Source organism: Populus trichocarpa, chromosome 18, assembly GCF_000002775.5.
Source record: "Populus trichocarpa isolate Nisqually-1 chromosome 18, P.trichocarpa_v4.1, whole genome shotgun sequence".
NCBI classification, from domain to species: Eukaryota; Viridiplantae; Streptophyta; class Magnoliopsida; order Malpighiales; family Salicaceae; genus Populus; species Populus trichocarpa.
Genome location: NC_037302.2, coordinates 14,910,499 through 14,919,497, shown reverse-complemented (window position 1 = coordinate 14,919,497; position 8,999 = coordinate 14,910,499). Strand labels below are relative to the sequence as shown.

At 33.5% G+C, this 8,999-nt stretch overlaps 1 non-coding gene across 1 annotated transcript; it reads left to right on the top strand.

Moving 5' to 3' along the window:
• The first annotated feature begins 8,455 nt into the window (after positions 1–8,455).
• TRNAN-GUU (transfer RNA asparagine (anticodon GUU)) lies at positions 8,456–8,529 on the top strand. The gene has a single exon. It is a non-coding gene; the product is annotated as a tRNA-Asn (tRNA).
• The last annotated feature ends 470 nt before the right edge of the window (positions 8,530–8,999 follow it).

The following is an 8,999-nucleotide window of genomic DNA, read 5'->3' as shown; positions in this document are numbered from 1 at the left end:
TTCCTTTCTTTCTCATCAATATATTCAAACAAGCACAACTTCATTTCCCTCACTTTCCTTGAATCAAACAACAAAAATTGAACTTTTTTCCTCACTTTAATTCTTTTTTATATTCTCTACCACTTTCTAGCCTACAAGTTGCACGTGTTTTCCTATAAAGTGTGTTCAGGAATTATAAGAATATGATCAAAAGTTTATTGAGAATTCAATCTCCACTTTCATCATAATCCAAACGTTATAAAAAAAAACCTTTAAATTCTAGATGATTCTTTTAATGATTTTTTATAAACAAAAGTGATTTGCACCTAATATTTAACAATTAAAATATATGAAATAGAACTGCTGTCAAGCTGAAACACCACAAGATAGGAGTTAAGAAAATATATAATTCTGGGAGTGTTGATTTTTATTTGTTTTTTTATTACCCTTCATAAAAAAAAATTATGTCGATTACAAGCGGCAATTAAATTTGAAAGCTTTTTTGTCAGAAAAATTCTTGAATTTTATTTATATGAATTCTTGACCGCCAGAATATTCTCAAATTATTTTCATTCCACAAAGTGCTATTGTAGCTTTTTATCCTGTCAGAAATATGGATGATTTTAATTTCTAAGCGATCGCTCCATTCAATTTGAAAATAGCCTAGTGGCTGTGAGTGGGAGGGAAGCATTTCCCCTTTTAGAAAAGGCACTTTCCGTTTTTAGAAAATTTTCAGCCTTGGAATCTTATGGGCAAAACAATAATGCACAAGACTACTAGCTGGTATTACTGATTTCATTTCATCTTTTCCTATATAAATATCAACAATTGTGAGCATGTGTGTGTGCGTTGAGTTGCAATCCCATGAGGATCATTTGTTTATGGTCTAAGAGATTTGCATGAAGATGTTGATAGTAGAATGCAGCCAAGAATGATTTGCCGGCGCCGGCCAGCACTTGTTGCGAAGCAACTAAGCAAGGGCTTCCAATGTTTTTGGCACCCCGGCAAGTTGTTCTTGGCTACATTTGGATATCTTCTTCTCATGTGAAACTCTATAGACCTATTTATAGAAGACATGTTTAATTTACACACACACACACACACACACATATATATATATATATATAACCTAGCAAACTAATTATATAAGAATTTTATGCAATTAGTATATGTTTTATGTTTTTATTATACAGATTTGCTCCCCCTAAATAATTTGGCAGAGAAATTTTCAATAAAAATGGTCATAAACACTTATAATGATCTGTTTCTCTCTCTTATATATATATATATATATATATATATAGATATAAATGCTTGTCCTTTATTTATTTGTTAGTTTGTTTGTTTACTAGAAGATTGTCTTATGAACTTCAAAAGCTATTCCTTATTCAGGAATCTCTTTGGTGGCAGATATCCAAAATTTAGTGGTGCAAACTTGGGGTCAAGAATACAAAATTTCGCCATCTCTATGCAATCTCTAGAAATTGGGATAAACATTATTTCATCAATTGTCCATCACTATCTTTGACTACTATATATAAGAACATCATCTTCATTCTTGATAGTTTGCCTCCTCCGCGACTTGAAGGTGTTAACTTTCGGAAACTGCAGCTATCTTCTGCTGCTTTCCTGAAGGCCCTTTTTCTTATTAGGAAATTAAAGCTGAGTGCGGGACTGTGAAGGGTTTTATAAGACTCCAATACAGATGGAATCTACTTGGTTAAGTCTATGCGTTCTGCTTTGTTTGCTAGATCTAGTGGATCTTCCCAAAGTTTTATATCACGTATTTGAAGAGGTTTTATCCCTCCAAAGGTTGAAATCCTTTGCATGGATGGCAATTCTTGATAAAATATATACAAGGCTCGTCTTATTTAGAAGAGACATTCTTCCAGCTTCACATGCTCTTTATCCTTTCTGTTCATCTGCTAAAGAATCGGTAGACCATGAATGAATTCATTGTTGTTTTTCTTGGAAAGTTTGGGCCATGTTTATATTCTGGTTTGGTATTGATTGGTGCGTGCCTCTTTCTCTTGCTGATTTTTACCATCAATGGGAAATCTTCGTTCAGGGTAAATTTCAGAGGCAATCAGAATAGAATCAAAAGAGATTTTAAGAGATTAAGAACAGAGTAAGGTCTTGAATGCCATTCAGCCAGTAGGAATTCAGTAGGGCTTCTTTTTTTCTTTTCTTTTTTCAGTGTATGGTATATTTGGTTGATTCGAAAAAAAGTGGTTTTTCAAAATTCTGATCCTCTTTTGGATGATTTGTTCTACTTCGTTTTATCCCGTTTATGTATTTGGATCAAAGCTCTTAGGTAACTATTTATATACTGTATTGGAACAGAAAAGATGTAAAGAAACTCACTAGAGACAGATTTATGTCTATTTCTTCAATCAAAAATGTTTTTTTTCCTTCCATATATGTCCCTTTTATCCTTTAACAATAACCAAACACAACTTTGTGGATGATTTTCCCTACAATGCTTTCGATTTATCCAGGTCAGCTGATGATCTTATATAAGTTCACAGGACTGCCATTAACTGGATTCTTCCTTGCGCTTGTTGGTTCAAGTGGAACTGTAATGGTTCTCAACTGGAAAATCATGGTAATGGTGGCATCTTGTATTTTGTGGTGGATTTTGAAGTCTAATGAAGCTGAACTTTTAGCCATTAGGAAAGCTTTGGATGTTACATCTTCAAAGGATGGTTTTAGTGGCATAAATCTCATGCTAGAATCGGATTCTCAAATCGTTATTGGTTGGATGAAAAATGAGTCTAAGAGGAAATTGACATCTCCTCTAAGTTCTTTCAGAAGATCAAGAATGTTGACGTTCCGAGAGAAGGAAACAGAATGTCTAATCAATTAGCTAAGCAAGGAGAGCACTTCATCGTCCCAGAAGATCTTATAATTGCTTAGACATAGGCTGGTTGACAATGAAATTGGCATCAGGCAAAGTAGTCATTAGCTGTATTGTTAACATTTGAATATTTAACCTTAATCAAGTTAAAATCTAAGATTTTAATTCTTGTTTTTCTAGGATCTGAGGTCACAAAAAGGGGGCCGATAGTGATTGTAGAATAATTAGAGGATGAAACGCGTAATGGAAAAAAAAATGATAGAAACTCGTTGACATTGAAAACGGCATCAAGGAAAATCATTTTCTGTGGAATAGAAAATCCCACAAGCAAGTACAAAAACACATTGACAAGAGCACCAATATTGATGTCCAAATATATATTTGACCACTAGTATTTGATGACAGATGAGGATTCTCTAGAAATGGAATATTATATTAGTACAATTCTTTGTCAAAATAAAGAATTGACCATTAGTATTTGATGACAGATGAGGATTCTCTGGAAATGGAATATTATACTAAAGAATTTTATGTCGGGTGTGCTTTAATAAGTGAATTCTTAATTTCCATCGTCAAATAATTAAGAGAGTAATCATTTCCCTTCATATCCGATTTTTACTTGCCCTTTTCCCTTCTATAATCAGTTCTAGCTAGTTGCCCAATTGAGTTCAATTATCAAATAGTTTTCCATCCATTCTCTTAATGAAAAAGAGGGATTCAATTGAAAAGTTTCTAATTCCTTGAGGATGTATTTGAGACAAGTTTTGGTTTGGTAACTCGTTCAAGACCCCATGTATTTGTGGACAGCTTGTGAGATTTGCCTACTAACTTTAAACTAATAGCTAATGGTTTGGAGAAAAATATTTTACTTTTCTCATAAAATTCTTTACATAATTTTCTTTTAACATATTTGGCAAGTAATAATATATAAAATATATATATATGATATTTGGTAGACTTTTAATGTGTTCCAAGCCCAACTTATTTTCTTGGCATTGCTTCATCGAGAAGGAGGAGACCACAGATAACAACAATCAACCATTGATTTCGAAAAACTTTCCAAAGAAAGGATTTCAATCAGGCAATAGGCATTGACTTTCTGCTTTCCCCTCAAAGTTAGAAAGGAGAAATTAAAGAAATGCACAATTATTTGAGCGGCATATGTGATTGGATTGAATCCAATTCTTGTAGGACCAAACCCTTTTTTTGCAAGTATAGAATATAACTCAAGAGAATGTGAGAATCTAAGAGCTTTGCCTCTCTGTATCTTATTCTTTAAATTCATGATGAGGCCAGACCCTTCTAGCTTAATGCTGGAAATCAATTCTCATGTTTGAATACGGATAGGACTGACTGAAAAAGAGAGGGAGAAGAGGATCTTTCTTAGCAAATTACAAAAGGGCCCGAAAAGTATTCCACATACATTATTAGTGAAGTATATGCATTTATTAGACTTATTTTTGCTTGATTGAAATAAAAAAGCATAGACATCCAATATTAAAAGAATATGTCATTAATAAAAGACAATAAACAATGATATTTTATAAGATAATATTTTTATGTCTATAATAAATTATGTTACAAAATAGGAAAATTGATTAAATTCCTTCTTAACTAGATCCTTAATCACTCTTTTGCATAGATATATCCTGCCTTGTCCATATGTCGACATCCATGGATAGTCAAACATGGATACGAGCCCTTGGACACTTTAAATAAAGTACCTTTGTACATATGACATCCTTGGATACTTAGGTTCCATTATCTTCATTATCTCCACACAAGCAAGCCCGATCACCTCAAGAGATGAACTCAACTCCATTAGAACGCAAACGGTAACACGAGAAGAGGTAATTAAAATTGATGGTACACATAAAAAAAAAAAAAACTGTTTCAGCCATGATCTAAATGGACCGAAATAAATATAGAAGAACAGGGACTAATAAGAAAGCACAAGAAGTTGGCATACAAGAGAGAGAGAAAAGGAGAGATAAAGAAAGGCACACGAAAATCACATCAAAGATTTGATGATGACATCTCTAATACTATAAAAAAAATATTGATAAGAAGAATTTATATACACCTTGAAAGGTTGTTTTTTGAGGCTGGTGTGGGTCGCATGCATTGCTCAAAAAATAACAGAGTAGCTTCCTTAATGGCAGGCGCATCAAATTCACCATTCACAAACTTTTTTTTTTAAGTATATAATTTTGGCCAAAGGCCCAAACCCCTCCTCTTTCTCTCATATTGACATAGAAAAATCACAAAAAATTCTCACGGATTGACACACACCTTAATGTATTTTTTCATTCTCGATAAGTTAGAGTGGGTGCAAATTAAAATCTTTCATGCAAAATAGACATCACTTTTCTTGTCTATAACTATTAATCACTAATTGTTTTACCAATAACATGACATGCACAACGACTAATTTCTCCATCACCATGTGCTTACAACACCACTCTCCATGAGATGAATACTAATTTCTCCATCAATGATATTCTCTACTCATCACGAGACTTTTCATCATTAAGTTGTAGCTCTACACATCAAAATTTTATTTTGCAACAAACCTAAACTTAGGGACCTAGAGCCCGTGTTTGTGTAATGCAAGCCGAGTGAGCGTGCGAGTGTGGTTTAAGCTTAAAATTCACTTTGTCTAGATCCTCTCTCTTCTAAAAATTTTGGTGTGTATGGGCTCTTTCAAAACTTTTTAACTTTTCATTATATAAGTTACAAGAAAGTCTTATATTTTTTTGATATGAAATAAAGTTTTGAGCTTCACAAAATATATCAACTAAATATTTTTTAGAATTAATTTTTTATTTATCCATAATTTATTTTAATTATATTAATGTTCTATGTTAAAATATTTTTATTGAAGAATGATTTTTCAATAAAAATAGACTCCACTTTTAATTTAGCCTTAAACAAATTTCTAACCACTTAAGATGTTATTCATTAATTCGTTACACATACATGATGGGGAAACTTCAAGTGCAGGGAAGACAAAGAAAATGGAAGCACTAGAATTATGTTGCCATGGAGGCAAGCACAATATCAACGTGCATTCAATTAATTATCCTTATATTATGCCTCTAACTTAAACATATAAGAACAAATTCGTGTTGACATTTTCTAACCAATTACACCTTCTCCTAAAAATCTTCAAGATTTTATTCCAAATATCAATGGCATACAGCATCCATTTTACTACATTAGTGGAATGCAGGACCAGCAATATATACGTGTTGTGTGCTCTATTTGAAGGTTTTATCGATAAAAGTAGATAATGTAGGTGGAAGCTTTTGTTCATATTGCCGTACAAGTGGCATGCATGGTGGCCAGTGGCATCTTTTGGTTTTGAAACCAACAAAGCTTTGTGGAATTGGAATTTCTGAGTCATGCATGAAACCTTATCATCGACTGCCATATATAAATATGCTAACAATGCTGCAAGTTTTACGTGAAATTGAGTTAGGTTTGCTAGAGAAGCTAAGGCGGTACGTACGTAGCTAGGATGATCAATCATGATCATCAAAATGAAGCTTAGTTATCTATTATCTTGCATGAAGTGATAGAGAGTGGATTTGAGCCAAGGATGACTTGCCGCAGATGCATGGTCCTTGCTGCTGATCACATACCAAGGGGGGTTTTGGGTGGCAAGCATCCTTGGTTCTCCTTCGCTCTGTATTTCCTCATGCGAGATTGTTTTCCAATTGCTTCAAAGGTTGCCATGGTTTTCAAGAAGCAACAAGAGGGGCTAGATGTTCTGATCTATTTACTGAAGTGAGTGGTTTAATTCATTTTATTTTTAGTTTCATAACTAAATTAGAAACATATTCATAATCTACGTACTGTGTATAGATATTAAATGCCTAATTCAAATTGTACATTCTTTTATTAAAATGATTTAACCACGAAGTGTTAATTAACCTAGTTCTCTTTTGGTTTTAATAGAAAAGTCCGGAACTTTTTGAAAAATAAAATAAAATAAAAAGATATTAAGTGTATAAATGAGGGATTACAGGTGGCCACATTCATCCCAAACTTTTTGAAATTTTCACATATACCCTTTCTTTCATAATCTTGTTGGAAAGGGATCAGCTCAAGGCCGAGCTCATGAAGTGTCATGTTTTCAAGGGTTGGCGTGAAGGATTAATTGAATCTGCACCCACTTACAAGTACTATCAGAACTCACAGGTTTTTATGACTGTGATAAGAAGATGAAGGGTGAAAAGAAGCATGCTCCTGCTTGGTGTGATCCAATAATTTGTTTTGGAGAGGGACTGAAGCAGCAAGAATTCAGCAGAGGTGAATCGAGATTGTCAGACCATAGACCTGTTCGCGCAATCTTCGTAGCAGAATCCGATGTCTCAAGTGATTCCAGGAGTTTGGGAAGCTCCTTTACAGGCAGTTTTAATTTCTTACAAGACCTTTTCAAGAGTGCTTTAATAATAAGATATCATGTAATGTCAGAACGAGCTCCTATTCTGAAAAATTCTACCAGTTTATTTCAAAAAACAAATTGTTATACTTGAGATCATATATAGCAATTACAGTAGTGGTTACAGAGTGATTTCAATGACATGAACTCCAATGATCATTTTATTCAAGTCTGCATGGTCCTTGTTTCATTTTGTATGTTTTCTAACCTATCTCTTGTTACTCTACAATCTAAAACATCAAAAAAAATTAATTTAAAATTACAAAATTAAAAAAAATATATATAATTTTTAAAACACATCTTAATACAATATAAAAACAACACTATTGGCTACAGAAATCAATGTTGGCCAGACAGAGAGGGCCATTGATTGGCCCAGAACAAGTAACACACACATAGCCTTCAAAATCCTAACACTTTCGAGCTGTTGGCCTCTGATTGGCATGAGCAACCACCGCCGTCTCCCCCTCCCCTCCTCCGTTATGGATTTCCTTGGTATGATCTAGAGAACCAGATCTATCTGTATGGATAAATCATGGACGACCACTTGAGAATCAAATTAACAGTCTACCAACTTGTTTGAGAACCGGCCGGTTTGCGTCCTTTAAATTGAAACTCTACTAGAATGCACATCCTTTCTTTCTTTCTTTCTTTACTCTTACATTGAACACTATTTCTTGCTTAGACTGAGACTAAAATCATTGCCCTTAGATATTGAGTTTGTTTAACTTAGACTACCAAAAAGAATTATTGGCCCAACGACCCTAATCCATGGCCGACTCTCATATTCATGGGCTCTAGATCTGGCCTTTTGATACACGTGTGAAAAAATATGATAAACATTTTTTCAAAAAATAGAACAAAATAATTAAGAAAAGAAAAGGAGTCCTATTAAACCTCCTTATCTCTAAAAAGTCCATTTCATCCCTCATCAACTAAAAAACTTAACTCGTTTTATTTTAAATTAGTTTAAAAATTGATTTAATTAAATCTAGGTGAAGAGAAGGGATTTTTAAAAAAAATACAAAATTTTATTTAAAAAAATAAAAAGATATCTTTTGACATTGACCTCGCAAACTCATAATCTTAATAGTTACACGAAACTTTTTGTGACCATATACAGTATCAATTTTTATATATATCAGGAAACTAAAAAGGAGCAGAATCAATAAGCTGGAATAGCTCAGTTGGTTAGAGCGTGTGGCTGTTAACCACAAGGTCGGAGGTTCAAGCCCTCCTTCTAGCGAGTTGACTTTTTCTTTTATGCCGGCTAATGTATGATGTTATCGTTTTGTTTTTAAAGGAAAACTTTTTGAATCCAAAAACCAGAAGCAGAATATTTTTTCGAAGGACACTTCGCTCTAAAAGAACAAAGAATGAAAGCCACCATGCTTGGCTTTACTATTCATGTTGATAAAATAAATTCTGTACCCCGAATCCGATTCTTTCTAATAACACTTGGATCCCTGAAGTCAACTGATTAGACTTTCAAGACCAAGTTCCTGAGAGATAACTTGAGATTAATCCAAGAAAGCCAACCACGCATTCACCGCATGCATTAATTGTTATCAACTTTCACAGAGAGAGAGAGAGAGAGAGAGAGATATGTCAGGAGTTGTTCGTTCTCCTTTTCTTTTCAAAAAATAAAACTGCCATCAAATTTTGAAAGAAAACTTGGCTTGCAAAGCTCTTAAAAAATGATTCTGCACAGCATAA